The sequence below is a fragment of the Hippocampus zosterae genome, chromosome 16, assembly GCF_025434085.1.
Source record: "Hippocampus zosterae strain Florida chromosome 16, ASM2543408v3, whole genome shotgun sequence".
NCBI classification, from domain to species: Eukaryota; Metazoa; Chordata; class Actinopteri; order Syngnathiformes; family Syngnathidae; genus Hippocampus; species Hippocampus zosterae.
Window position 1 is genome coordinate 16,355,265 of NC_067466.1, and position 16,057 is coordinate 16,371,321.

At 44.9% G+C, this 16,057-nt stretch overlaps 1 long non-coding RNA gene across 1 annotated transcript; it reads left to right on the forward strand.

The window, feature by feature from the left end:
* The first annotated feature begins 12,947 nt into the window (after positions 1–12,947).
* LOC127587973 (uncharacterized) lies at positions 12,948–15,069 on the forward strand. Its single transcript, XR_007958929.1, has 2 exons — positions 12,948–13,767; positions 14,141–15,069. It is a non-coding gene; the product is annotated as an uncharacterized LOC127587973 (long non-coding RNA).
* Positions 15,070–16,057: the final 988 nt, after the last annotated feature.

Genomic DNA, 16,057 nt, shown 5'->3' on the forward strand with positions numbered 1-16,057 from the left:
GGTGTGTGTGTGTGTGTGTGTTGTCAGTGTGTGACACCAGAGCTGATATGAGCGAGGCGCACTGAACCCTGCGCTTCCCAGACTGAACCGAGTGGTGTGAGTAAAAATGTTCCTTTTCCAATCATGTGAAGACCTGCTTGATTTATGTCCCCTTGTCCAAAGTCTGTTGGGGGGGAAAATACATTTGTTCTACTTTTTTGGGGGGGGGGGGGGGGAGTGGGAGGGTTGTCGGTCTCCCCTATGTGGTTTTTGTCGTGGTCCTAAAGTTTGGAAAGCTTCATATGCATTTTCGGCCCAATCGGATCCACCCGTCAATCATTGGTCCAAAAAAGTCCTTTTTTTTGGACCATTTTCAAGGCATTGCTTACAAGGATTGGGAGTCACTTTACAGCACTTTTGATTGATCGTCCAAGACCCCAAAAATATATTTTTTTGTGTCTACATAACGTGCCAAAAGAGAAGAGGAGAGTGGAGTGGGGGGGGGGTCGTTTTGACCTTATTCTGTTCTTTAATAATCAGCAGTGGAACCTGGGCCAGATACACTCACAACTCTGGTTTCCGACTAAAAAGGGAGAAACAAACCAACATATGTTCAATGTTCAGTTTTCAATATTCCTTGAGACTTTTTCCTGCGTACTTGTATGACAGACACGCACTCCCGATTTCCGCGTCAGTCAATGAAACGGGTCCCGGTCGCTAATTTTCCTCAATTTCTTGTTTGCACACTTGCAAAAACTGGTGAGTTTTTGTTCATGGCCACCCCCCCCCCCCAAAAAAAAAAAACTCCTAATGTTGCCCGTTTTTATTTTCATTCAAACCCCCCCCCCCCCCCAAAAGAAATTTGTGGCCACCTCAATCATTTTTTTTCATTGTTGTGGAGTCGTTAGTATCAAACTTCCCTTTTGTCAACGTGCGATCAAAACAATTCAGCAAAAGGAATGAATGTCTATTTTGCGTGCGTTTGTGTCATGTGACCAATTTGTGTGTCGCCAAATGTACATTCTGTACGGCGTGAATGACATTCGTCTTGATTTTTCTACTGTTGCAAAAAAAAAAAAAGTGGTGGGGGGGGGGAGAATAAAAAAGTTTATTTAGGTATTTAACAAAGCGTACAATGAAACGAATTGTATGATATTTTTGCTGAGATTGTAAATAAAAGAAATCAAGCCACAAATGAGAAGAAAAGGTTTCTATATTTGAACAAAAAACATCAACAGTAGAATTTTGCGTCTTATTTGGCTTTAGAGCACATGTTCTTGATATATAATAATTATTCTAGAAGCTAATAATTGTTTCTGAAAATCGCGCGTTAATAATCAACGTTAGCACATTAGCATTGCTAGCTGACGGCTCCCAATATGTCGGCCTGACATGAGCGACATCGAGCATCATCATCAATCTGATTCATTTGCTGTTTTTTTTTTGTTTTTTTTTATGCTTGCAGACGACGGCGGCGCGCCATCTGGACCGCGTTGCCGTCGCGCTAACTCGCCTTTCTAATTTCCTCCCCTTGTCACTTGTTATTAGTGCCGTGCCTGTGACTTTAATCCCCTCGCGTCTCCTCGGCGGCGCGCAAAAAACACACTTTCCTCCCCGAAAAGTGTGAAATCCCGTAATCGCTTCCTCGACGAATCACAGGCGTCAGGCGATATAGCGTTGGGCCGTCGTCGGAAATGGAAAGAAATAACATGGCGGGGTTTTTTTTGGATCTGGGCTTAACGCCACAAAAAGAGTGATGAAGTTGTGACCAATTTTTTTTTTTAATCCTCATATTTTTGAAGGGTCAAATTTGGATTATTTTGGTCTCGTAAAATTTTTCTCATGTTCTCATCATAGCACTTTATTCTGATAAAATTGCAATTAAAAGTAAAAATGAGAGTTCTTGTAATATTCGGACTTTCTGTGATTGATTCAAAATAAATGCAAATGTTTGTCTTGGTAAATTTGTGTTTTTGGAAAATTACGTTTTTTTTCCAACTGGTGGTATATTGTGACTTTCTCGGGCTGTCAAAATTTGGAATACAGAAAGAAAAAAGAGAAAGAAGAAAAGTCATCCTTGCCATCGAAATGGATTATTCTGATCACTTTTAAGTCGGCGGCGGTGGTTTATGTTTTGGTGTGAACTCACGGCAAGACATGATGAGTTTTTTTTGCTGGGCAATCCCTCTCAGGCCGCCACCCCCCCCTCCCCCCGCTCGGCCCACTGACAGCTAAAACTTAATTCCCCCCCACAACCATGATGAATACTCCTGTCGTCGGACAAGAAGGATTTATGACAAATCGGCTGCAGAGGGATCTCTGTCTCATCAGGACGGGCTCTCGATCATGCAGGCCCCACCAAAAATCAATTTGCCGGCAATGTTTCACAGAGTGCGAACGCTTACGGGGGAAGAAAAAAAAAAGGAATCTTTCTATAATCCAGAGGGGAAGACGGCGTTTTGTAAAAACGCAGCAGATGTCAGCCCCAGGGATGAGTGAATTTCACCTCGTCGTCATGGAAACCATTTCAACTTCTCCGGGGACTCATTTTGATGTCCGATTTGTTGCTGTTTTTCATTTGGTTCGCTTGTTAGTTAAGCCGCTTGTTCGCTTCTCTAAAACTGATTTTGCTTGATTTGCTTTATTGATTTTATTTGCGCGTTCATCCATTTGTGAGCTAGCAAGTAGCTACTGTTGTTTTTTTTTTTTTTTTTTTTTTTTTGCGGTCATTTGCGCTCAGGTTTTTTCTTTGCTTCCCGTAAACCCCGTGAATTGTGTGTACTCGGACATTCGGATCGCTATCAAGAAAACTTCAATCGGCGCTCGAAAGGTTTTCCCAACTCCAGCTCCCTCCCTAAAGTGAAATGAAACCCTACAAATGATCCCCCAGCATTTGGATTTGGCGTTCTTTGTCCGCTCCAAGCAAGTAATCTCCCCTTGGCCGTGAATGATGGGCTAGCACGGCGCTAATGCGGCCGTAAATCTACCCGGCGGGAGGACGCCGGCGATAAAGACATGAAGAGTAACGCCGTAACTTTCTAATTCCACGGCATAATTCAGCCTGAGGCGACATTAAGATGCTGTTTTGATGGTGTTTTTCTTCTCCCGCACCAAAAAAAGAAAATCAAAATAATGAGCCGCGGCTGCATTGTCTCACGGCAAAGCAGTTTTTTTTGGAGGGAAAAAAAGGCAATGATTTTTGAGGTGGGGAAGGGTGGGTTTTTTTTGTTGTTTTTTTTAGGGGTGAGTTTGGGGTAACGTGAGTAGTTTATCATTGTTATTGCTCTTAGCAAGGTTTTTACTGAGAACAACAGCGCAGAAGGCATTGTGATGTGACCGGAGATCGTTATTTGGACAAAAAGCTGTTAAAAAACGGTGATGAACGCGTCCTCGTAACACCAGTTTTTCATGATCAATGCTCCAAAACGATCCATTTTGGACGCCGTGCTCCACCGACATGAAACGGGGTGAAGGCAAAGGAGCATTATTATTTTGCGCCGCCCATCTGTCTGTTCTACCGTCTTCAGTTTGCTGCTCATTTGGCCAAATGATGGCAAATTTTTCAGAGCCTAATGGCTTCCTCAAACCAAAATGGCCGACTTCCTTTTCATTTCTCGGTTTCATGAGTCCTTGAGACTTTTTTTTTGCGTCCTGGGATGATAGACATGGCCACTCAATTTTGTGTTTTTGGTGAAAGAGTCATTGGGGGCTTTTTTTGTTTGCCAAAACGTTTTTTTTTAATTCTTAAAATGACAACATAAAAATAATTTATGCCATAGCATTGCCTAAAAATATAGTTTACCGCTTTCCAATCAAGGAAGATCAAAAATTTGATTTAAAAATACATCCCCAAAAAAATCCTTAATTTTCATTAAAACCAACCCCCCAAAAACTTTTTTTGGTGCATCACTCACATGACTTTTTTTTTTTAACTACAAAAACTATTCTCGTTTCTGCGTTTTATAACAAGCGATCATTTCGAGATGTCCCGGCCTGACTTCTTGGCACTAAGACGACATTCTTTGGCCTAACTCTTGACTTGCGTTTTTGGCGTGCCACGAAGCTTTTAGGGCTCCTTTCACGCCAACCTTGTTCAACGCCGGCTGGGTTCAGCCACTGCATTATAAATGAAACACCTGCGGTGTGTCGCCGACTGTCGTGTGGCATGCAGAGGACGGCGCAAACACACCGAGAGCTGTTTAGATCCGTGACCCAGTTGTTGAAAGCACCTGGAGGGGCCAGCGCTCCCGAAACGCATCCCAACATGTGTCAGGCTGCTTGTCGACAGTCCGCCGGGGCGCTAACACTCAACTGAGGAGGTGAAAGCGCGTGAAAATTCAGCCCCTGCAGGTGGTTTGACTTCTCGGCACAAAATTGGGTAGGCATGTCTGTCATGAGTAGATCCACAAAAAAAAAAAAAACTCTCGAGAAGCAGTAACTGAAAGTCGGCTGCGATGTTTTGAAGAAACCAATTTAGGCTCGTATGGGGCCTTTTCCTGGTCAATAGCAATGGCCCCCTTGGAACATTTGGAAAATTCCTCTCCAAAGGGCTGTTTCGGCCTGTGACATGAAATTTGGTAGACTTGTTTTTCATGAGTAGACCCACAAAAAAGTCTCAAAGTCATGCTGAAAACACACAAAGTTTGCAACTTTGGGCTCGCTTTGACCATTTCCAGGTTGTTACCACCCATAATTTGATGGAAATTCAGCCCGAGAAGCCATTTTTCATCAGCAACTTGAAATTTGGTCTTTACATGAGTAGACCCACAAAAAAGGCATGCAAATACGCAGCAAAAAAAGGCTGATAAAGCCTTACCCTAAAAAAAAAAAGGGAAGTCTGAAATTGTCATGCCCATTTTGTCCTTTTCCAGGTTAGTAGAACCCCCCTACAACTCATGTTCCCCCCCCCCCCCCCCTCCAAGATATATCCTTTTGGAGTGCCTGTGTATTTCCCACGATGCACCTCTGCCATTCCCCTTTCCCCTGACTTTACGCAGGCACTTTCGCAGCTGCTCTTCTGATCGTTACGATCACTCAGTACGACGCAGCGTTATTATCTTCAACACATTTTCCTTCCTCACGCTGCTGGATCGCTAACAAGAGCGAGTGATTGGCAGCGAGATAAATCCGCCGCAATAACGAGCGGGAAACCAATTTTTTTTTCCTCCTCCAACTAAAATAACTCGAGAGTTTCTTTTTTTTAAATGAGATCCAGAGGAAGCACCTGGCACTCGCGGGGTTGTAGTGGGGGGGGGGGGGGGGCGTAGGCTTGGCTTTGCAATGATGCTAATTGGACCTTGTCTTCTTCTCCGCTCCGTCACCCAGTGTGGGATGATCAAGGTGTCAATTAGCGCAGATGCGAGGAAACGTGGCTTAATGACAAAGGCGCCTTTCAAGCAAAAAAAAAAAGAGCAGAAGCGTCGAGCTTCCGGCGGCTAAAAACGGCAGGAGAGGGGGGGGGGGGGTTGAGCATCACAGTTAAAAGTTCATGAAAGATATCACGGCGTACTAAGACAGCCCAGCTTTGATAGGACTTGGCGGCGGTGGGAAGTAACAAAGTCAATAGTTGGTTGCTGCACTTCAGGAGGATTTTCAGATCCGGTCCAACCTCGTTCTGACGTAGCCTCGAGTTGCGACGGCGCTTCGTTGGAACCGTTCCCTGCCAACTACCCCCCCCCCCCAAGACATTTACGACCATCTTTCAATCTATTGTCCTCGAACTCGATTTTGTCGCTGATGAAGTACGACGACGACCCGAGTCCATGGGCAGTGTTGCTAAGCGACGGAGGAGAATCCCACGCTGTACATTTTAAAAACCGGAATGTCGTTGAGAGTCATTTTGGCACCTCGTCTTTTTTTTTTTTTTGCGTGTCTTCCCTTCAAGCCCCCCAAAAAAAGTCCATCTGCACGTGCGGTGCAATCAGCCGGCTTTCCCTTCTCCCAAAGAAGTGCCATTAATATCCATGAACGTCGCCAATGTCACCTTGCTCCGAGGCAGAGACGGATCGAAGGAGATGAATCAAACGCCGAGACGATGGCTGAAAAGGAAAGGTAGAGCGAGGGGAGCGAGGGGAGCGAGGGGGCTGTTTGAACCCCTAAACCCGTAAGAGTCACTTTAGCCAACTGGCTGCCTTCTTCACGCCGATCGCGTATCAGCGCGCAGATCACCAGATGATGCGATCATCCAATCCTTCCCACCAGTTGCTCTTATTACCCGGCTGACCTTTCACGGACGTTTCAATTTCCCCAAAAGTGTTTTCGTCCTCTCTCCTGATCATATTCGGCAGTCAGTTTCACTGAGTTGTGGCGTTGCCACGGCGACTTCATCACTTGGTTTGTCTTGTTTTATCGCAGACGCAAACACACGGTTTCTAAGTCGGCTGTTGGTGGGTAGGTCGATATTGCTATGTGATGCTTGAATAAAATGTAAAGATTTCTTCAGGCCAAGCATGAAGTCAAGAGTGGCTTCGAGTCACAAAAGGCCAGGATCTCACATCCGAAATTAGCCGTTAGCGTAGCTCCTTTTCCACCGCCGTTTCATCGACAAGCCCAATTAGCCGCAAGGCTTCGTTTTCCTTCCCGAGGTGACACGTTTCCACTGAGCTTCCCGCGGCCAATTTGTCCTCTTCACATTTGCGCCGATGCCGAGGAAACTTCTCGCGATCCTCGGAGGCTAATGGGGAAGAGCGGGAGAATCTATAAAGTCAATAACGGATGACGGAAGGTATGCGGGTGTCCTGTTCAGCTAGCATCAATGCGCTCATAGAACATGACTGCTTTTATCGCAACCTGGACTGCTTGCCATGAACTCGCAGGGCATTCACGGCTCCGTCCAGATCAGGAATTGGTGAATTAGTCCACACGTGCCTTACGACTGATAGACGAGCAGTATCTCTCGACAAAAGTCAGTCGAGGTAAGCTCGCGCTCACCTGCGACCCTGCAAAGGTCGGCCATCGCGGGAGGGCGAGCTGGCTTCCTAATGAGGCGGAAAACGCAGCAGAGGTGTTTTCAGAGTGACCCTCACGAAAGGACGCTTTGAGCCGGGGCCCATCTGGTTGCCATTGCTCAGACCTCCAGACCCTCGCCTGGGACAAGCCCCGTCCACGTGCGTGCGCTCACAAATAGGCCTGCGAAATTTTGTGAGTTTTGTAGGTTGGAAACTTTACAGGGGAATTAGTTTACATTTGTGGGAGGATAAATTTACATGAACGGAATTGCTATTAATTGAAAAATAACGAAAAAGTTCTGCATTGATCTGTCTAAAAACACTTATAAAAAATATATAGATTTAAATAATAAAAGCAAATTGTTTTTGTATTTACTATTAAAATCCTGTTCATGCAATGCTTTATTTTTATTACGGCTGCAACCGTTGTGAAAGCGCTATAGAAATCAGGATGTATTGTATTGTATTATATTGTATATTACTTGCTTTTATTTTGGTGCTTTTCCGGTCATTTAGGAAGTGTCGATCCGCAAGCGACCTCTTGACTTCAAGAAAAAAAAAGTCGGCGATGGAACGCGTTGTTGATTGAACATCGTAGCTGTTCGATGTCACGAATTTTAAATTGATGCAAGCTCCTGGATGGAAAGGGGACACGGTATTTATGTTGTTTAATTGTATCCTTGTTTTTTTATGATGCGAGTTACCCATCCTTAAAGATGTTTCCTATGTTGTTTAAATTGCGGTTACGCTAATGATAGCCTCTCGTAGTTTGTTGTGTCGTGTTGCTCGCTTTCCATTAGAGCTAACATTTTCATATGCCCATTTAAAGTTGTGTTAAGTTATTGTGGCATGTCAGTGGTGTCCAACGAGGTTTTTTTTAGTCTGTAAGAGAAACGATTTTAAGTGCATCAATTTGCATGGGGGGGGGGGGGGGGGATCTTCAGTTTAAACTGTAAACATTTATGACCAACTTATTGCATCATTGCATTCTGAAAATTAAAATGAAGTAATGTCAATAAATAATCGCAAATTGAAATTAAGTTCAACAACATTAACTCTGGAGCACAATGTACAAAACACTGAAGTCTACAAAACACCTTAGCGCGAATGCTTCCTGCGCACTCTCTGACAATGAGGGCGCCACTGCCAACTGCTGGAGTGGATGTGCAATTACACTTTATTCTATTTTCTTCACCAAAAAAAAATGTTGGTCAAGAGAAGGTGGACGCGTCCGTATCAGGACAGTTTGATAAGATAGAAGCTGGACAGCTTTAAATTTGAAGTTATCTCATCTGGCTTTCTGCTGACGCGTGACATCAGAGTTGCATTTTATTAGCGCGGCTTTTCCGTTTGTGACATTTTTCCATGCCCTTCGGATAAAGTGGACGCAAAGCGCTGCCACTTAGCCGTGACTGACATCATCCCGACAATACGGCGTCGATATATTTCCAGCGAGATGTGACAGCTGTTTAAAAAAAAAAAAGGAAAAGAAACGTTCTGTTGTCACTCTCCGCCAGCTGTCGGCAGAAACGACACTGACGCCGACGTCTTCCTTAAAGCACAGACAATTTCACACACGAGAGATTTACATGTCGACAATTTATCGCAGGTCTCTGAGGTGGAATACGAAAACAGAAAAGGATGGTCGTCAGCCACGGAGGGGTGCAAATGTATGCGGGTGGGGGGGGGGGTACAAAAATAGATATCCTGCCTCCTGTGTGTTAAGCGTGTGTACGCCGATTCGGTGAAACGGGCGAGTAATTCCTCCGCCCCAAATTTAGCTCGGCAGAAAAGTCGCTTGATATGCAAATGGGCCGTTGAATGTTTCATGGCGTCTTGGCGAGGTAGCGAGTGCGTGCCAAGCAAAGCCCCACACAGCATCAAATATACATCACAACTTCCGATTTATTTTTTTTTCTTTTACGTTACACATCGTCTGCGACTTAATGAGGAAGTGCGCGTCTGGCCCGGTGCCCTAACGAGTGCGACCTCCGCGTCGGGTTCGTCGTCATCAGTGTAGTCGTACAAACAAGACGGTAGTCGTCGTGCGATGAATCATTCAGCGCGCCTTCTGACAAATGAAGCCGTTTTGTGCCACAAAAGTCGTTCCGAGGAGTAACCACACACGGCGGCATGTGGAGCAAAAATGGAATTTACGGAATTTAATACCGAAAGGAAAAGTAGAGCATTGCGATATATAAAATGGTTATTTCGTGTAGTGTTAGGGAGCATATAGTTTGCTAGAACAACGCAACGTAGGCAACATCCTCTAGCGTGACGTTCCAAACAGAATATTGTATGTAATGTCGTACAATGTTTTGTACATAATAATATAGCATAGCATGATGAATGTCAACGTTAGCTAGCGCAACCGTATGTTCAACAACTCTTGTCATGTAAAGATACGTAGCGTCGTGTTATGGAGCGCAGTTTAATGTCGCCTGTTTTTTATTAGCAGCGATTATAGCGTCACTTTATCATGAGTAACATGACGTCGAGCAATATTACGTGACGTAACATCATTTGGCTAATGCTATGTAGCATAACACATTGTCCCGAACTGTTACGTCGCGTGACCAAACGCAGCGTCATGTCATGTAGCGAAATCTCGTAGCCTAGCATGGCGCTATGGAGCATAGCATCGATGCAGCGCACTGTAGCGCTTAGCTTAACATTCGGGTTTGGGGTTTATTTTAAGCCGGGGTTGGGTTTCAATGTCTTAGTTACAGGCTAAATTAGGGTTGAACATTTGGGTTTTCATTGAGACAGGTTTGGGATTTCAAATTAAAAAAAAAAACAAAACAAAAAAGGTGAAAAGAAACTGACCGTCGAAAGAGGACAAGATATTTTTTCATGCATGATGGGATGTTGTCGCGTACTCAGAGTTCATCTCCGGAGCTGCGACAAGTTCCAGGTGTTTATTTTGTACCGTCGTTTGTTTCGAGGCGACACTTTTTTTTGGCCGAGGCATTTATTTATGTGGAAGGTTTATTTATTGGAGTGGGTCCCGCACGGAGCAATTAGGCGTCGGCCCTTCTAACCACACTACTTCTGTAGAAGTACTTCTGAGATACTTAAGCATTCCTTCTGCACTCTTGAAATAAATGAGATCTTCATTTTGAACTCAAACTTGTCACTATCGATCGGGTTGCAGCCGGCTAACCGGAATGTTCCTCCTCCTCCCTCAGCGCCGGCATCGCGAGCATTCTGCCTCATGTTCCGCTCGTTTGGACAAAACGCCATCCATCATACTTAGAAAAACATATTAGCTTATGTTTTTGTGCTCGCCGATGAATTATTCAACGAGCTATCGGTTATCCGGACCGGGCGCCGGCGAAGACGACGGCTTCTTTTTTTTTTTTTTTTTTCCCCTCTCACAATCGCTCAAAGCGCGCGCTCTAATCCAATTGCGGTTTTACCGAGAGGTCCATCTGGTGGCATTAGGCGCAAGGACAACTGTATTGGTCCACCGTGATTGTTTGAGACAAAGTGCGCGGTGTCGTAACAACGCAGAGTTTGCATTCAAGTGTCAGCTCGGTTTTGTGTCATATTTCGCCTTGCGGAATGCAGCGCGGCGGACGACGGCGCGCTAACCTCTGCTACGCTTACAAGACTCAAGTGTTCAATTAAATCACCGGTGTCAAAGTCATGGCCTTGGGGGCCAGATCTGGCCCACCACATCATTTTATGCGGCCCGCGAAAGCAAATCAAGCATGTCAAGTTCCATGATGCTTGCTAAAGTCTGAACCAAAATGTCAAATTGTCATATGTAATCCACAATAAAAGTCATTAGTCTTGACTTGTGATTTTAAAACTAGTCATCCATCCATTTGTGGTGCGCCGTGTATGTAATCTGCGAAGGTGACTCAACATGTATAATGGTTTCCCAAAATTCATAACGGACTTCCCAAGTCAAACCGTAACTACGCTGTGGCCCGCGACAAAAACGAGTTTGACACCCCTGAATTTAAATGAAAGCTAGAAAACTGAGACGTAGCAGCGAAAAGTACTGGCAAAAAATATCAACGACAAAATCGACCTGCGACGTTGATTCGTCAATGAGAAAAAAGTTGTTCAGTCCCAAGTGAAAACGTCTTGTTCTTTCAATTTGCATTACTTAATGTACTATTGCATAACATAACTTTTCGTGAAAGTAAAGCAAAGCCAAATGGCGTCATGTGGCCTCGTGCAACGTGATAACACATCAGTGCTTATTAACCTGATTGGAGGTCATGACCCCGCGGGTTTATTAAAAAATGCTTTTTTTTTTTGTGCACAAAATGAATATTGCAACATAACAAAATAACGTCATGTAACATGACAACGTAACAAAACATAACAATCATGTACTGCGACAAAATAGCGAGAGAGAACGTTGTCGCAAAGCAAAATGTGACACACGAGGGCGCAACTTTAGGTGGCGCCAACTTATCGTAGCGCAAAGTCCCGTAACGCGGCTCCACGCATGTACCGCGATGCGACTGAGCGTCACGCAACAACACATCTTAAAAGAAATGAAGCTGTAAAAAAAAAAAGTAATAACTGCAAGCATACGTCGTGTTTCATCTGAGGATTAAGGTGTAGAGCGGTGAGACAAAGAAGCAAACGCTACTCGCGAGCTTCCCGTGAGGCCCATTTGCAATCCTCTCAGTCTCCTGCCGGCCGCCGCCGCCGTGTTAAATCAGCGTGCTGTGAAATGTCATTAAAAAAAAAAGAGGGGGGGGGGGCATAATGGGGTTGGCGACAAACGGATTTCCAGAGAGGGTCTTATTCCCCTCTCCGTGCCGGTCGCTTTCACCCTTTGGGGATTTATTTCATCCAGCCGGTAACGGATACGCACTCACCCGCACACTCGGAAAAATACGGAGAAGAGCTCACAGAGTAAATAGTTACCGAGGCAGCAATAAAAAAAAAAAAAAAAAAAAAATTCGGGATCTGCTCGGGGGCCTTTGCAGCCTCACTGCAGTACAGCAGATAGCAAAGCAGCTTGAGATGAACAACCACAAGCACCAACGCAGGCTGGATTGTTTACGAAAATTTTTCTTTGGGGCGTTTTATTATTTTTATTTTATTTTCTTTTTTTTTGTCTGTGTTTTTGTGATACAAGCACAGAAAGTTTCCAGTGAAGACCAACTAATGGAGCGTCATGTTACGCAGCGGGCTAAAGTAACGTAGCATAATGTAACGTGACGTGACGGAGCATGAAGGTTATGCACACAAATGCATCCCATCGCTTTATTCTGATGACATCCCGTTCTTGACGTCCAATAAAATGTTGCTTCCAACATCGCCTTCATCGAGGTTTTCTGACGATCAATTCAGTTGACTTCCAATGAGGCAAAAAAGTGGAATGGCAATTCATCGTGGGAGCCAAAAAAAAGGAAGAAAAAAAAAAACAACCAAACAAACAGGTACGCTGTGGCAACCCGCAGACAGACAGCAGATGTAAACGATTTGGACAACGTCACAAACAATTATTTCCCTCCTGCATTGGCGTCCCTCCGTCTCTCCGCTTCCGCATTCGCCGTCCCTTTCGCTCCGCTAACCCAATCTCGTCTTTTGATCCGTTTTCCCTCATGCAATTTGCATGAAATAATGTAACTTTGCTTTCAACACCATTGACGGTACTGCTGACATGATTACGACATCTTCTGAAAAATTTCCCTCTGGGGAGGGGTGAGGAGGGGGGGGGGTGTCAGGATGTCATCGTAACCACTAGCGAGTGGCTACTTCCATGTGCAAATTTTGTCACAAAGATTTGTATGGTGTTGTTTTCATTTGGTTTAAGTCCCCCCCCCCCCCCCCCCCCCCCACACGTAAGTCATGCCGTGGAACTGCATCAGATCATTTGTGTGTGTGTGTATAATGTAACGCAGCTTAGCATCACATCAAAAGTCAAGCCGTCGATCGGATTGCGGTAGAGAAATCGATGAGCAAAATTTGCAATAGAGAAGCTGTCAAAAATGTAACGAAACCGTCTGTCGCGCCATGTAACGGAAGCAAAAATTTTATTTTATTTTTTTTTTTGGACCCTACATGGCCACCATATTTCTCACATCATCAGCAGATGGCTTCAAGAGCTGAATCTGCTCGCAATGTTTCTGTTCTGTAAGTTCAAGGATATCTCACCTTGCATTCGTTGAACATTTTGTTTCTGCTATTCTTTAGGAAAAAAAAAACGGGTTCGCCATTTCACCCAATTTGGGGTACATTTGGCCCGGTGCTTTGAAGCGCTTCACCTTGGCCCAAAAATAATCGTGTCCATAGTTTCCCACTACGCAGAACCCGGAACCATGAAATTAATTTACAGTATCATCTTGACAATGACTACTACTGAGAAACTGACTGTTTTTTTTTGTTTTTTTTTACTTCCAATTCTTCACACTCTACCCCCAAATGTGCCCGCCGAGCAAATCTGTTCTGCCGACTACGCTCTCCACTTGGGTGCGCTCCAGTGTGTCATCACCTTCATGGTCAAGCCGGCCCAATCAACATCTTCCATGACCAACAGGCCGAGTGTCGGCTGGGAAGGACGACCGACCTCTGCGGCGGCCGGGGAGGAAAATCGATCAGGGGAAAGTGGACAGAAGGCTATATTTGTGACGCCGCCAAGCTGCAGATGTTGCTTTCTGGAGGTTACGGCTGCAGATTGATGAGCCCCCGTCGCTGGCCCCCGGCACATATTTCACACGGATGAATCCGCTAAACGGGGACTGGCGTTTTTACGGTTGCCTTTTTTCGGTCCACAGGTTAGGTGGCAGGATTAAGGGGGAGAGGCGGATGTGGAAGTGTGGGCGAGAAAACGGGGGAATGCCACGCGTCTGCTTTCGGGGAGCGGAAGGTCAACACACACACACACACACACTCATAAAACATGGCCGACTAAAAGAATGGTGGGATTCAATTGCAAACTTTTTTTGTGTTGTTGGCCCCACACACACACACACACACACACACACACACAAATATCAATAGCATGTGATCACTGCAAAATTATTCTCGTCATTGGCCTTGCTAAAGAAATTAATTATATTAGCTTCATGTGTCAAACATTGTACAGTCAAAAAAATTTTAAAAATCAAATAAAATAGTTATGATATGACCAAAACATTCTCAACAGCGGCTAATGTAAAATAGCACTTGGACTAGCGCAGTGGTGGTTCCCATTTCCCAGTTTCCTTGAAAGCAGCACTGAAGCAATTTGCGTTCTTCAGGTCCGATTGATATGCTTTACGTGAGGACCGAAGGACAAAGCGCTGAAAGGAGACTTTGGACTTCCTTCTGGGATCAGTGGACATTTCATTACTCTCCATTGTCCAAGGCGGACACGCTTAAGCCTTGGACGGGTGTTTCCGTTCCATTTGGCGCGATGAATAACGATGACGGGAGGGCCGGCCGACTTGAAAAGACGTAAGCGTGTCCAAGCTCATGTTGGGTCATTGATTACCAATGACAAACTGCTATCGCAGAGTGGGCCAAAATCAATCGCTCGTTTAGCTTTCCGAGCGAAGGGCATTGGCCAATAGGGAAGGCGAAACAAGCCCTTGTCGCACCCCCAACCCCCCTCCCAACTGTAAACAACAACGACACCATTCATGTGATGGACGATTAACCTGCCGGCGCTTTACCTCGCACGTGACGCTTTTGTTTTCACACTTGCACCTCCGCAGGACTAAATGTTTCAATTCATCTTTATATCCGTCGCGTTATGTATTTGGCGTCTTTTTTTTTTTTTTATGACCGTCATTTGAGGCATCGTGCGCTTTACGTAATGCTCCCAGTACATCGTCACGCCTGTCCGGCTAATAGCGACGCAGATACATTCTCATAACCACCAGGCAGGATGCCCGACCATAAAGCTGATTGATTCTTGATTCGTGTCGCAGTGCTCTCGTTTGACCACCAGATGGTAATAAAGTGCATTCTTGGGCCTCGGGACTCGCGTGCTTGGATGTTTGCTGCAGGGCGCTTGGAATGGGACAATTTATTGCTCCCGGGACGGGATCGCGGATTTAATCGAATAAAACGGGAATGAAGTTTATTGTCACCGTCATCGGAAAAAAAATGGAAATCTGTATTGTAAGCAAATGTAGAAATGCGCATTTCAAGGTCCACGTTGCTCTCACCCGGACAAGGAAGGCAACCCCCCCCCCCACAGAATGGGTGCTATGAAAAGCATATTCCAAACATCCTGCAGAAATACGGATCGAATCCAGCGGCAGGAAGTCCGCCTCGTTATGTCACTGATTTAAGCGCGTCATAAATTCCCCATTTAACTAAATATTTATTCCCTCTGGGTTGCTTTGACTGCCGTTATTTCCCGGCGCTTCCACATGAACGTCAGCCCAAGATTTAAGGGTGAGTGTAAGATGAACCCTCATTCAACCCTTTCTGTTTATCTGAAGAGCAGCAAAGAAGAGAAAACGATTCCATGACTTTTCTTTTAAACCCCAAGGCTTTCTGGCGGCTTTGAGGAGTCATATCTTGACACATTATACCTTTTCGAATAAAGGTATAAACTGGGTCAGGTGTCACATCCACACATCAAAAACACCACTGCCATCTAGTGTTGTGGTCGTTCAACGAAGAGACGTTAAGTTCCTCAGAGAAATCAATTTCAGGGTGTCCTGCGCTTGTTCTTATTTTCATCCGTCAGTGACCTTCGATCCCTCGGGCGGCACCGCATCATAAACTGACTGGGCTGCCTGCAGTCCACACCGGTTTCCCATTGAAAATGTGTGGCGCGTTAATTATTATCCTAAGGTCCCAAATGTTGACTTTTCCTAAGTTATTACCTTTTTTTTGCAGCATTTCCACAATACATCTTATTTATATGTAGCGCTTTCTTAACAGCTGTATCTGTAACTGTATACAACGTATAACATAAAATAACAATAGCACAGCGGAACACAATATTACAACCCCCCTAGAAAACTCCGCAAATGTTTGCCATCTAGTGTCAATCCATCCTCACAGCATTTCTCTCCGAAGGTCTCATCTTAAAGTTCCATTAAAGCCTTTATTGGCCTCATCAACACAATTATCCAATTTGCTTTTCTTCTCTGCCACTTTTTTTAATGGCGTCCTCTGCATGAACCTTCCACATCGTCTGAGCATGAGATGGTACACAA